At 31.4% G+C, this 16,198-nt stretch overlaps 1 pseudogene; it reads right to left on the bottom strand.

Moving 5' to 3' along the window:
* On the bottom strand, positions 4,431 to 5,997 carry LOC105168408 (annotated as a pseudogene).

Here is a 16,198-nt window from a genome sequence, read left to right as displayed (position 1 = left end):
TAATTAGAATAGAATATGCATCGAGAATTGGTATAAAAAATTCAAATCACCTAGAATATAACAAGTATATATATATATATATGTATGTATTAAACTATTAGCGAATAGTTTTGAGAGAATGATAATTTTCTGTACAACTTATGAAATTCTATTCAAATTAGAAAATCATAATATATCTGAATCGAATCATTTGAGCGTAACAATGGGATATACATTAATCATTACATTATATTTTAACTCGTGAAATATTACAATAAATATAATTTGTTATTAAGATATTTATACAAAAACTCACTACATAAATGGAACAGTACCAACAACAATAATATAGCTCTTGAATTCGCAACCTCTATTATGAACCTTAATTCTACTGCATGGGCAATATCCTATCAAAATGGATGAGACCCCAACCTATTAATTGAGAATGAAACTCTAGAAAATACGTCCAAAAAGTCAACCGATCATGTGATGAGTAATACGTTAATTAGGATATATCTAATTTCTTATTATTTTCTCATGTACTTAGGATATGATATGATATGATATGATTGATGGATCATATATACTTGTTACTAATTGGTATCTTGATATTGATGGAGTTCACAAGAAAGGCTTTAAGAGATAAAAGAACTCCCATAGGATCTTAAAATTGTTAAATAAAATAAAGATTCACACACTTTTATTCGAGCCGCATCGCACTCAGTCCAATCCAACCCACATACTTAGAAACATAACTGTAGATCACTCAATATATAAAAGACCGATACCATAACACGTGGATTCTTACACGTATAGATTTTGGTCCTATATCATCCTATAACCATTTTAGGCCAAGTATATAACTTTAATTGAGAGAATACATCTTTTTCCTCAATCCCGCACCTTACTGACTTAAGAATCAAAATATTTTAATTAAGACCTCCTAACAAACTTAACAGTCGCTTATTTTATCAAGTTTCAAATACTATCCAAATTAGACTATACTTAAAATCATAACAGTCCCCGGACCCACATCAAATATAATAAGAACTCCCATTCTACTTATTTGCAAAAGGGTCAACTTGAGTATGTTTGAAATCAGAAAATGCAGAGTTTGGCCATGAATATAAATAAAGATATGTATCCTCTTGATGAGGAAACTGGAATTGTATCCAAGAAAGAGAAACACAAGCTGTAAGTTGAGTTTAATATAAGTTTTTGTTAAACCAACTCCTCCTCTAAAAACTTAATCTATTACAACCAGGAATAATTTAAGGTTTAATTACACTTATACCTCTTACAAAAATGTTAAGTTATATTGTTTTTCTAGAAAAAAATTAATATTACACTTACACTCTTTTCAAAATTCTCGTTACACTCAATTTCCTTCCGTTAGGGTTTGGACGACAAAAAAAATTACATAAAATTTTAATTTTGCCTATTATTTAATATTCTAATATATATTTTCGTACTTATAAAGAGAGAGAGAGAGAGTGAGGTTAACATCATTAAATTTTTTACAATTTATTTTGCTAATGTCAGTATTTTTTATCCAAATCCTAACAAAAAATGGTCAGGTGTAAACAGTGAATTTTTAGAGGGAGGTAAGTGTAATTTCAAATTTTTTTTGGAAAAAGTGTAATTTCTTTAAGAGGTCTAAGTGTAATTTACCCATAAATTAATATTAATATTTTAAAGCATCCCGCCTCATGTGTAAACCCTGTACGTAAAATAGTTTTAAGATAACGGATTCAGTACCTTCTATATGATTTGACTATGATGCTATATTAAACGACGACTTCATTCAAAAGTTTAAACGATTAAAGAGAAAAACCATTTAATATTATATAAAATAGTTGAACATATCCGTAATAAGTTGGTCTGCAGATGTTTGGTTCAATGAATTGAATTTCATTGATCGTTATAAAAAAAAAAAAAAAAGGAATTGAATCTCATTGTTGACTTCCAAAAGCTTTTGAGTTTTCACACTATTGACCAAACAAAAATAAAGGTGAAATATAGTCAGTTTCATACGAGAAATTAATAAATGTTCGTGTTTGGCGCATTTTCATCAATTATACACAAAAATTGAAACTACGTACCTAATAAATGCACTAAAATGTTTTATTACTATATGGATCTTTTCGGAAACTTGATGTAATTATTAAGGTAAATGAAATTGATACCTATGTCTCATTATATAAATATTTTTTATACACTCTATATTAAAAACGTCGATTATGTACAAATTCATATTTTTTGGGGTGTTTTGTTTTATTTTGTGAAGATAAAGAGTGAAAAATAGATACAAATAGTATGCTTTTTAGAATATTACGTATGTTTGAATTTATTTTTGGAGATCACTTAAACTAGTCTAAAATATATGTTGGCTTTGTTTCTCGGTGACAAAAATCACTACTCATTCTAAAATCTAGCCTCCTTCATATGTGTAATTGTACATATTATTATATACAATTGTATCATAAAACCATTCCATATGCAAATCAATTATATTTCATTTAAAATGATTAATTTTTAATACAATATTTTAAATTGAAGTTTTCAATATGAGAAAATTAAAATTGTAAAAGATTCTATCCATTTTTTTTTTAATTATGTTACAAGATACCATTAACATTGAATCCGTGGATACTAAATTTAAAAGTGATTTGTATCCAATAAATCCGTATAAAAGATTTATAACCCTTGGATCGCAGTTTGAAAACAAGAATCATAGAATATAGTCTTTATTTAGAAACTGTAACATTTTAATCAAAATTCGTAGAAAATTATTTGTCTATATTTTCCACTCTCATAATTATTTTTTACAAACTCGAAATTTGTATTCACATTATTTCTAATAATTAACATTTTAATTTATTAATATAATATGCTACTAACATTTTACGTTTGTTTTAAATCAATGTATAAAGCGAATTTTTGTTTATTTAATTAGTTTTTCATGTGGATAATATTTAGATTAAAATACACTTTGCCCTATGAACTATTCCCATGTAACATTTATCCTCTTAAATTAATAAATGTAACATTTACCACCATAATTGGACAAAAAATGCCCACCGTGCTTTAAATACTTATATTATTTTTAATATATATTTTAGTATTTTGCATATTAAATTATTACCAAAGTATTTTCTAATAAGGGAAGAATTTAAATTACACGTGGAGTATAAATTATATTATAATTAAAAGATACTTTTTTTCCAATTGAGAAAATTTTAATTAAACTTAAACTACTAAATTATTAGAAAAAGAAATTCTTTGAAATATATATATATATATATATATATATATATATATATATATATATATATATATATATATATATATATATATATATATATATATATATATATATATATATATATATATATATATATATATATATATATTTCAAAGATATAAATATCATAAATCCCTATTAATTTTTTAAATGAAGTATTTAAATTATATTATATCGTATTTGAATCAATAGATTTTAAAATTAATTTCAAAATTCATCAAATATGTTTGGGTCTATTCCTCTAGCAGGGACCCCTACCCTTTCCTGTTTCTGAAAGAGCATATGATGCCGCCTTTTCAACCAGGAAAGCCAATCATTTTGAAATATGTTTCATATAAATTTCCAGTCCATTTAATTAATATGAAGTTATTTTCCAAATTCAAATCCTTCCATCCAAATCATGTATTTAAAGACGGTATGAATATTTATTTATTTTTATATGAATTATTATACTTTATTTAAAGTATAATATTAATTTATTAATTAAAACAATATAACGTTAAAAAATTAAAAAGACATGTACTTGAGCTAGGAGTAGTTCATATTTTCCCCCAACAGAAGTTGAAAAAAGTGATATTTTTCTTATTAGCCTTTATTGAAACAGAAAACCCTAAAATCCTTTTTTTGACATTCACAAAAATATGTGCTTAATTATAAATATGTGATTATCAAAATCTATTTTGAATTAATATCTTTAATAAAGTAGGCATTTATTGATTTATGATAAATTAAATAAATAATAAATAAAATAAAATAAGATAATTGAAAATAAAAATAAACAAATAAGATGTTAGTGGATAGATGAGAATGAAAAGAAAGAGAGAGAGGGAGAAAACTAATTCGGTGTTATGTTTTTAAATAAGGATAATTTTATTCATATTTATATTTATATTATATATAAAGGGAGAGCATCTTTTTTATGTTTTTCTTTTCTTGGCATGCTTTTATATATTTATTTATTTATTTTTAATTTTCATCTAGCTTTCCACACCCATTATCTTTTGATAATTATTTTTTTTTAATTTTCTTTCATCTCTTTTATGTTACCATTTATTTACAAATTTAGTATTAACTTGTTGTTTTGTATATAGTTTATTAAATGATAAATATTTTATTTTAAAAAATATTTATAAAATTTACACACACATAGAATTTGCCACAAATTATTAGCATTGAAAAGACACCACTAGGCCGTGGAGCTTTAGCATTATTATGTTGAAAAGAGTGATGTCTCATTTGAGACGCTTGCACAAAGTGAGTCCGTCTCCAATGGAGAGATGAGCTAATTCGATGCGACCATCATTTGCCAGAAACGAGTTCAACTTCATGATATGCCCTCTGCACTCCTTCAAGTAGTCTTGCATCTCATCATCTTCAGACGCTGCCACTGTGCCGAACCACAGGGTGTTGTCGTAGGCTATGATTCCTCCGACCTTAACGAGCTTCAACAACAACTCATGGTAGTTGATGTAGTTCTCCTTATCAGCATCCACAAATGCAACGTCGAATGTTCCTTCCTCTCCCTAATCATTTCATCATCGAACAATCAACATGCCTCATTACAATGTCTAATTACAAAAATACCCCTTAAATATCTGGCAATGTTACAAAAAAAAGAATTCTAGAATATAAATACAAATCCATGCACCAACAACACTACTCATAATATGATCATATAGAATATATTTAGAATTTGGATTAAGAAATACAGCCGGACCTTTTTTTTTTAATTTCTTTTTTTTATTATGTATGTATGTATGTATACCTTGGCGAGGAAATCGTTCATGACTTTCATTGCATCGGATTGAATGAACTGAATTTTGTGAGCCATGTTTGCCTTTTGGATGAATGGCAGACCAGTCTCGTATGCTTCCCTATCTGGATCAATTCCTATTATCTGAAAATTCATATAATAAAATCATAAAATTTTGAATTCATAAAGCATAAACATACATTGCATATTTCGTTATGATTTTCATTTTATTACAATTATGTTCTATATATATATATATATATTGAAAAAGGAGTATTGGTTACGTACTTTGCCATCATCAGGGAGAGCAAGAGCAGTGCAGAGAAGTGAGTAACCCGTAAACACTCCGACTTCAATTGTCTTCTTTGCGTTCATAATTTTCAAGAGCATAGACAAAAATTGACCCTCGCTGGCACAGATATCAAGCTCCTGATTATCAATTCAAAACATTAATTCGAAGAGAGAGAGAGAGAGAGAGATAGTAGATCATAAATTCATATCATGGTACCAAAATTGATACTTGTCTACAGTAGCATTCCGGAGTTCTTTGAGTTGTTCGTGCTCTCTCGGATAAACACTTGTCTCCAACAAGTACTGCAATACACACACCCAAAAAATAAAAAAAAAATAATTCCGTATGTCCTAACTGTAATTGAAGTAAAAGTCAACCTCTAACCCAATTCTGTAAATTCTACATCCATTTATGGAAACATATGAAGTTGTAATTAGAAATTAGTTCCTAAATTCCAATTTGAATCTCCGCATAATTACATGATGAGAATGAGAATCAAAGCAGAGAAATGAACCTTAGCGAGAGCATCGCTCTGAAGGATGGTGCCGTAGAACTTGTCTTTCATTGTGGACGTAAGGGAACCAAATGAAAAAGGGAATTAAATCAGAGTATTTGATGATTTGAAGGAACAAACAAAGCAAAGTGTGGATGATTTTTGAATATGCGAATGTGAGCAATTTATAAGGGTACGTTACGGCTATACGGCAGCAACGCGTGAAAGCTGCAACCTGGGAAACGTCACACGACTCACCAACCCTCCATTTCATTAATTCCTTACTTACATTTATTTTTATTTTTGTTTTATTTCTTTTTGGAGAATTTTTATTTTAGTTTGAGGGTGTTTGGCAATTCTTTTTTAAACAATACAACTTTTAAAATTTAAAAATAAAATATTAAACGCCTATAAACTCTTTTAAAAATAATGAGGAGTTCTCGAGTTATTTAAAAAATCTCAACAAGTTAGTTCAACTTTTTTGAGCTAATTACAAATTTGTTATAATTAATAACATATTATTATGTTTGTAATTTTATAACATTTACTATGAAATAAAATCTAATATTTTATATAATGATAGAACTTATATGATTTTATAAATATACGATTTTTTTAAATAAATTTTACAAATTATCTTGTTTGGCGCGATATTTTCACGGGAAAAATAGTTTATTAGCTTTGATTTTTTCTTCCGTTGAAAAATTTTCTTAGCACTTCCGAGCGGCCGTCACAATGACTATAGCTAAAATGGTTTTAAAAAAAAATCGTCCTAAAATCTGTTGCTAAAGGGCTGTTTCTTTTGCAGCATTGTACCAAAGATGTGGGTATATATATATTTTAAATAAAATGAAAAATAATTTACTTAAGGTGGCTGATAAAAATTGTAAATGTCCCATCAATCTGATTTTTGTACCTTCACGAAATTGCCTTTCTGTAAGTTTCGCCTCAAGATTTGGTTTGTTCATGATTTTACCTATGATCGATGTAAAACTCTCGAGTTCAAGAGAGCAAATAACATCTCCATTGTAAACCTTTCATAAAAGTCGACAAAAAGTAGAGGAAAACACAGGCCCATATATACAAAGCCTAAGGAAGAGAATATGCTAACAAACCATATTTAAAACTAAGTGAAAGTATAATAAACTGTGCAACTGACTCAATGGCATAACTAACCCAACTGTACAAAAATGATAAATAGAAAACACGTGTGAACAGTGATCGCTAGCGAACTCCAAGACGGCGATCTGCATATGCGACCCGACCAAGCCTCTGCGCTGGTTGTGCAGAAGCGACCTCACTGGGCAGACGCGATGCAACCTTGCTCTGTTCACATATTGATCAAAGTTTTTAATTATAATAAATATTTTGATCAAGTTCATAAAAATAATAGTTAATAGTCGTTCCATAATTCTGATTAATTAATATTTACCATGTTTTTTTGCTTTTAATCATGATAGTCATACAAAATAGTTATATTGCTTTACTGATCAAAGATATACGAAAACCCTACATACCAACTACTTGATATGTGTCTTTTTGTGTGTATATATTTCTCTTGTTATGTCCCGAGGGACGGAGCCGGCTAGGTTAGCAGAAAGATGGTTATCGGTTCAAGAACGTAAGGTGCCCCTGCTTTTTCAGGGTAAGAAGGGGTAGAGAAAATGCCTCGAGCCAATGTTCAAGCACCAGGCGCTAAAAAGATATGATTTTAATACATATATTCAACATCTATTATTATTATATTTTTTACAAGTCATAAAATAAATAATAAATCAAAAGGATGTCAAGTCAAACCCATGACTTAAGCGCAAGTGAAATAAATTTTCAGAAAATAATATAACATACATGTATTATTTTTCTTAGTAAGAGTCAGAAATTTACAAAAACATACATACGAAAATACTCCCTTTTTTTCACTCTTTTTCACCAGAAATTAGTAAACAACTTCTTCTCTAACTTGAACTCATCAATAGCGACGAGTAACAACATATGAAAATGCATGTGTGTAACTCTTCAACAAATAGAGACGGATAGACACTTAGGATCTTTCAAAGTTTGGTGGGGCAAATATGAACGTGTTTTATTGGTGATGTCATGTCTAACCAATTCAAAAGGTCACTTCAGGCAGAACAGATCACTTGGGGAAGAAGCAGTTTTATGATTTTACGTTTTTATTAGTTTTACTCATTAATTACTACTTTTTCGTTTTAGCGTTTTCTTCTTCGTACTTATAGAAACGTGTCAGCTTCAGAATTTGAGCTCCAGCAGTTATTGGGTTAAAGATTAATTAGGCTTATTTCAAAATTTTGTTTTGAATGATTGTTCGGCCTACCTAGAGCTTTATAAATAGTGTTGTAGCTCCCATTTGTAAAATTGATTTTTGAGCAATACGATTCTCAAGTTTTTTAACTCTCTGATTCTGCAAATGGCAATCTTTTCTCTTGCTTCCGTTTCTTTGCATGGACTACATTCAATTTACATATGTAGATAGTGTAGTTATTTACTTACTGACTTGCAGGTCACTCTCTGCTAATATTTTTCCGGTATAGATCTCTACCCACCGATAATTAGGTCCAAACATTGCATTTCAATCAGATAGGGTCAGTATGCAGTTTTTCCTTAACCCATCAATAAAAATAAAAATTACCTTATAGAGTTGTGTATATATGTACTCATTGAGGATTGGGTTATGTGCTTGTTTATATGTTAAAAAAGAATTTACTTTTAAGTGTGATATTGTTTTTCGTGATTTTCTTGTCTCCTTTTTGTTGAGTGAAAAGTGAACAGAGAAAAGGAGAATGAAAGGTGAGAGTGTGGGTGGTGGGGCTTTCAATTATGGAGTTGGTAAAATGGTGGGAAAAGGAGGAAGGGGACAAGGGGATCCGAGAGGTTGGTACTCTTAACCAAGCTCTCATGTGCAAAAGACTCTGTGAGGTGATTCGATGTGACAGGACCTCTATATGGGTGGATTGGTTATTCCATCGGTGACTCCGAGAGGATTCTATTTGGACGTTACCGGAGCATAGAGGGCCATGGGGATGGAGAAAACTTTTATGCCTATGATCGTGGATTCGATCAATGGTGGAGTATCGTATTGGTGATGGTAGAGGGTTTTACTTATGGAAGGATTCGTGGCACCACCTAGGCCCACTTATGGACAGATTCCCACGCGGACCTATTAGTTTGGGATTGGATGCACCAATCATGCTGACCTCCATTATTCATGAGGGACAATGGCATTGGCCATTGATTACGGATATGGAGTACATGGAGATTATACATACCTTGCAAAGGATTTACGGGGGTGACGACCGCATTGTATGGAGGTGTACTAGTGGGAAGCCCACGACCCACGATATTTATCGACTTATGAGCCCACCGGGACCGAAAGTAGGCTGGACTTCACTACTTTCGGGTTCTCTGTAGATACCGCAGCATATGTTTATATTGTGGCTTGCAATTCTAGAGAAATTATCCACTACGGATAAACCTTGGTTATCCCACCTTGGGAATTGTGTGTTCTGTCATGAAAATATGATGGAATCACACAACCACCTATTCTTCGGGTGTAGGTATAGTAGAGATTGCCTTTTTTTTGTACGGCAAATGGTTCGGTTCCCTTGGCCTAATAGCGATTGGACAAGGGATATTGACTGGGGTGCGAGGAAGTGGCGTGGGAAGCACATCATCAACATATCCTATCGTGCATTACTTGGAGCGTGCGTTTATCATTTATGGAGGAAGCGAAATTTGAGGAGATTTGAACACGAGGAAAGACACCCGAGGATTGTGGCTGACTTAATTGTGGAGGATGTCCAAATACGTATACTAAATGTTAAGTTAACTAGTTCGGTCAGTACATGCGCATTGTATAGACTTTGATATATCCCTTAGCCTGTTGAGGACATCATATGATAGGGATATCTGTTGTACTATATATTTTCTTTTATTAATGAAAATTATATTTTTTCCAAAAAAAGAAAAATGGTGGAAGAAGACGGTGTGTTTGAGGATTTTCAGGGGTTGCATGAGGGTTTTCGCTTTCTTTGATTTTTCTAATGGTAGATTTTCTTACGTCATGACACGTCGTTCTTATGTGCATATAGTAAATAATATTTTATACTTTAAAATATATTATGAATAAATATATATATATATATATACACATAACCAATACATCATAATTCTAAAAAAGAAAAAAAAGAAAGCAACAAAGAGAAAAAAAAGAATTGATGTAGTGGTTATAAAATGACACGAAGTTACTTTTGTAAAAAAATATATAATTATGATTAATTTTTTAAATAATATAGTTAGGGGTATAATTCATATTTAAAAATCGGTGTTTACGGTATTACTAATCGTCGTTTGTGAGTATAGAGGATCTTTACTTTATGAGAATTTTAAAAACGTAATATGAATACTTTATTTAACTAGAGTTTTAATTTGATCTCAAATTGAAAAAAATTGAAATATTTATCTTATTTCCCTATTCCACCCACCGGTATTGTTATTGACATTACACAAGTATCGCAGTATTCATGATTGGCACATACTTTAGACATTTACCTTAACACTTTCGTTTGAAGTAGGGCCACCTTATTGTCCTGCAGATATTGTCGTCTCTTGCTTCTCTATTCAAACATGAGAAAGATACGTGTCGGCACCAACAAATTGGGATGGAAAATACAGTTGAAGAACACAGCTTGATAGAAAATAGGAATTAGACGTAGCAGAAAACACTGAGATGGAATGGTTGTTTGTTGTTGGTGTTGGGTGTTCGATTTCTTTGGGAGCAGATTTACTTCTACATTATTTACTCTTTTGATGTGTCCTTTTTTCTTCATACGTTTCAACAAACTGAGCTAATTCATATTTAATTTTTCCACCAAACAAAAGTTGATTTTTTTGTTATTTACCTTATAAAATCCTAAAATTCTTTTTGACATTTGAAGAACCTTTAGGGTTAAATATACTTTGCACTAGGGGTGGGCATTCGGGTCGGGTTAATCGAGTCCCGACCCGATCGGGTTCGGGTAGAATAAGGCGGGTTGTTCGGATTTTTACGGCGGGTTCGGATAATCCGAAACCCGCCTATTGTTAGTCAGATCGGGTTCGGATTTTAAAACCCAACCCGATTACCCGATCGGGTACCCGACGTCAAAAGGGGGGAAATTAATAGGGTTTCTGTCTTCTGCATTTCGGTTCATTTCTTCCTCTCTCAGCTCCTGCGTTTCATTTCTTCCTCTCTGCTCCAGCGTTTCATTTTATTTCTTCTTCTCTCTCACCGTCGTCGTCGCCGTCGCAACTCGCACGAGCCTCTCTCTCACTGTCGCCGTCGCCTATCCTGTTGCCGTCGGCCCACCCTTTCAATTGCTTCTCTGTAATCTGTATGTACAATTGCTTCTTTGTAATTGCTTCGCCGTCGCCGTCGCAACTCGCACGAGACTCTCTCTCACCGTCGCCGTCGCCACCGCCTGTCCTATTGCCGTCGGCCCACCCTTTCAATTGCTTCTCTGTAATCTGTATGTACAATTGCTTCTCTGTAATTGCTTCTCTGTAAATTTGTAATTGCTTCTCTGTAATTGCTTCTCTGTATATGTACAATTGCTTCTCTTTCAATTGCTTCTACACGTGTTAACTAATTCTGATAGGAGTTTCTTATATTTAACTGCAACGAGCTGATATGAATATGTTTGGTGTGGGGGTTGAGTGAGCAGCTGCTGCGTTGTTGAGGAAAAAAATAGGAGATTGAGGTGTCTAGATTGAGGAAAGACAACACATTTGTTGGGGGTGACTGTATAAGTGGAATGCTTTCTTATAAGCAGTTTATCCACTAGTGTGGATGGTGTTATGACACGAGCTTGCTATTTTTTCAACTCCACTGTTGATGCCCATTCTTGCGATTTAAATACGGCTTAACTGGCATATACTTGACGATAGACTCTGACATTTAATCACATTAAATTTAATCACATTTAATAAACATGAGCTCTCACATTTAATCACATCAAATTTAATCACATTTAATAAACATGAGCTCTCACATTTAATCACATCAAATTTCCCTTCATATAAGCTTTTCGCCCTAAAAATTTGTTTCATAATTTGAACAATGAAAACTCATGCATAATCAATGTGCTTCATATTAAAATTGATTCTCATGAATTGTTAGGGTTAATGTCCTCAATTTGTTTTTTATTATTTTTTGTCCTCAATTTGTTTTCTATTTTTAATGATTATGTAAATGTATTTTAATTTGAAATATTACCTTAATATTATTATTGTTGTGGATGTTTTACCTTAAATATTACCTTAATATACTTTTCGTCCATTGATTACGGGATCTTATGTAACTTATATGTGGATGTTTTAATCTTGCAGATGTCAAATTCTCAATCTCAATCTTCACCTACTGTAGACTTATCAGATGCTCAAGATCAAGGCATAAATATGAACATGGTTCATAATCAGGTCAGTGGTGATCATGTTGACTTTGATGTTGATAAGGGTATGGATATGTCAGAGGATGAGGACGATATTCCACTTGATTCTAAGAAAAGAAAAAAGAGGGTAGTGACTTCTAGATCACCTTGGTGGGACCATTTTCATAAATTTTACTGTGAAAAAGATAAAGTGCAAAAGGCTAGATGCAAATATTGTACTAGGGAAATCAAAGCCGATCCAAAAGTACATGGAACTAGGCCTCTAAAGAACCACTTTGAATCTTGCAAGAATAAACCTCATGATGTTTCCACCAATCAGACGAGATTGTCTTTTCAATAATTCGTTTAGGCGAAAAAGAGGCCCCTCTTGTCAATTGAAGATTTGATCAAGAGAAAATTAGAGAGGCTTTGTCATATATGGGTTGTAGATGAGCTCCCATTTAAAACAGTTGAGAATTCTGGATTTAGACATTTCATATCGGTGGCTTGTCCAATGTTTGCTATTCCATCAAGAAGGACAATAACAAAAGACATTTTCCATATGTATGTCAATGAAAGAGCAAAATTGAAGTCATTTATTAAGAATCATGCTCAAAGGGTTTGCATTACAACAGACACTTGGACATCTATTCAGAAAGTCAATTACATGTGTCTCACTGCTCATTTTATTGATGATGATTGGAACTTACATAAGAGAATTTTAAATTTTTGTCCAATTATCGGACACAAAAGTGAAGAAGTTAGTAGAGGTGTTGAGAAATGTTTGCTTGAATGGGGTATTGATAAGATTTTTACAATTACTGTTGATAATGCATCTTCTAATGATGGAGCTATGGTTTATTTGAAAAAGAAACTTGAAAACTGGGGTCAAAATATTTTAGGTGGAAAATATGTGCACATGAGGTGTATAGCACATATAATCAACCTTGTGGTTCAGGATGGTTTGAAAGGGAAGGATGAGCATGAGGCAATATCTCGTATTAGAGGGGCAGTTAGGTACGTGAAAAACTCTCCGGCTAGGTACAAAAAATTTCAAGAATGCGCTGAATTTATTGAAACAAAGAAGTTATTGTCTCTTGATGTACCTACCAGATGGAATTCCACCTATTTGATGTTAGAAGCTGCGACATGTCTTAAAAGGGCATTTGATGCTTATGAAGATATTGATCTTGCTTATAAGAATGATCTTTCAAAGAAACCATTTGATGGGGTTCCTATTGAATCTGATTCGGATAGGGCAAAGATGCTATTGAAGTTTTTGAAGCATTTTTACAATCTCACATTGTGCATTTTCGGTTCTTCATATGTCACATCTAATATTGTGTTTTATGAAGTATGTGAAGTTGATTTGCTTCTCCGACGATGGTTGCATAGTGATGATATTGAATTAAGTGATATGGCAAGAAAAATAAAAGAAAAATTTGACAAATATTGGGGATCAATTGAAAAGATGAATATGGTTTTGTATTATGGTGTGATACTTGATCCACGTCACAAATTGGGGTTTGTAGAATTTTCCTTTGATAAATTATATGGTGGTATTGGACAAAGTGATGTAATGAAAGAGAGGGTACGAGATGGTCTTCATGAGTTGTTCAATGATTACAAGTTAAGATATGGACACGCTCTTCAAGGAACTTTAGAAAGCCCGGGTTCATCGTCTAGTCGTGTTTCTTCATCTTCTTCCTCATCAAAAGAAATGTTTATGCATGATGAAGAGAGCGAGACTCGCAGGTTTTCTTCTTTACAAGAGTACATGATGTACATGACAGGAGGAAAAGATCACGTGAAATCAGAGTTAGAGAAGTATCTCGGTGAGGATGTTGAAGAGTATAGGGAAAAGTTTGATATATTAAAATGGTGGAAAGTGAACACTCAGAGGTTTTCGATTCTTTCAAAGATGGCTCGAGATATATTGGCAGTTCCTGTTTCGACTGTTGCTTCAGAGGCCGCATTTAGCACCGGTGAACATGTTCTTGATGCATTTAGGAGCTCACTATCTCCTAAAATTGTTCAAGCTATTATTTGTGCTCAAGATTGGATCCGTAAAGATTCCAAGCCAATAAGCATAGAAGAAGATTTAAGTGAAATTGAAATGTTTGAGCAAGGTACTTTTTATTTTCTCTTTTGCTTTGTTTTATATTAAATTCTATATATTTTTATTTATATTAATCTCAATTCTTTTTTTTTTTTATTTTCTTGTAGAGTTGACAAAATTGGGAGTCGCTTCGACCATAATTGATATTTGACTGGACTACTTTGGACTTTGGAATATTTTGGATGTGGTACTTCACAATTCACATTATTGTAAATTGATTATTAGAATGTAATGACTTGATGGATTATTTTGTTCATGTTGATATTTGCAAAAATTGAATGTCTCTTGTGACTCTTTTCCATTGCAATTTATTTTATGAATAAAATTTGATTACTTCATAATAATAAAAAAAAAAATTAAACTCGGGCAAAACTACCCGAACCCGACTGTCGGGTACCCGACTAGCCGGGTACCCGCCCTACTCGGGTTCGGCCGACGTGTCGGGTACCCGACCCGACGCCCACCCCTACTTTGCACCCCTGAATTATGCGTGTAGTCGCATTTACAGTCTGACAACATAATTTGACATTGTTAGAACAAAAATGCACATCTCACTTACCCGCTATACTTTTTATTTTACTCTCTAAAATATGTTTTATTAAAAAATCTCCTCCAAAACAACTTATAGTGATTCGAAATTTTACTCAAATTTTTTATATTAAAAATAATATTTAAAGTTTATAACTCTTTTATAAATTGTGTATACAAAAAAACAAAAAGAAATATAAGCTTAATATATGCAACTATACTTGACAAAGTATATAATTTATGTTTAAAAGTACATGCATGCAAATATGTGTAAATAGATAATGCATATAATATTATATAAAAAGCATGTGATATTCAATTAGGTTTATTCAATTACATGTTTACATAATAAAAATATATTGTATCATTACTAAAAAATTAAAGAATATTATATATTGATTATATTATAGGGTTGCATATTTTACAATGCATGTCTTCATATATGTTTGGTGTAATATTTCAAAATTGTATTAATAACTTCTTTTTTAAAAAAAAGAATATATCAACACAAGTTAAAATTATATAAATATTTTACTAGTTATATGATAAATATAAGGATTGTAAATTTATAAAATTTATACAAATCCTATACTCTATATAAAAATCATAAATTTAGATAGTGTTTATTTTTAAAAAATATAACAATTCAGATAATATTTAGGAGAATTGATTGTAATAAACATATTCGGGGATATAAATGCTAAGGGCATTTTCATCATAAAAAATTAATTCATATTATGACGGGCTATTTTGTTACATTTTATAATTTAAAAGTGTAAATACACTTTATGCATAGTTCAACGGTGAAAAATATATTTAACCCAAACCTTTATAACAAATTGTCAAAAGTTAGATTCCAGAAAAGGTGTACCACATCAAGTTTAGAAATACCAAAAAAGGAATACATTTTGAAGGAAAAAGTATTATTTTAGTCCGCTAAGTATGTCTAATTTTAATTTTAGTCCGATAATTATGTCCATTTTTATTTAGATCCAGTAACTTATGAAATTGATTACTTTTAGTCTTTTGTCAAATTTTCAGACAATTTTACCCCTATGAAACTTTTTAAAGGCAGTTTTAGTTCATATACACTCATAGGGGTAAAATTGTCCAAAAATCTGCCAGAGAACTAAAAGTAAGCAATTTCGTAAGTTACTGGACCTAAACGAAAAAAGACATAGTTATCGGACTAAAATTAAAATTAGATATACTTAGCGAACTAAAATAATATTTTTTCCTATTTTAAAATAATCAACAAAAACTAAGGGGCGTTTAAATGAAATGAGTTAACAATTGACATAATAG

This window comes from Sesamum indicum, linkage group LG8 (assembly GCF_000512975.1).
Source record: "Sesamum indicum cultivar Zhongzhi No. 13 linkage group LG8, S_indicum_v1.0, whole genome shotgun sequence".
Lineage (NCBI taxonomy): Eukaryota > Viridiplantae > Streptophyta > Magnoliopsida > Lamiales > Pedaliaceae > Sesamum > Sesamum indicum.
The sequence above is the reverse complement of the archived record's forward strand: the minus strand, read 5'-3'. Positions and strand labels throughout refer to the sequence as shown.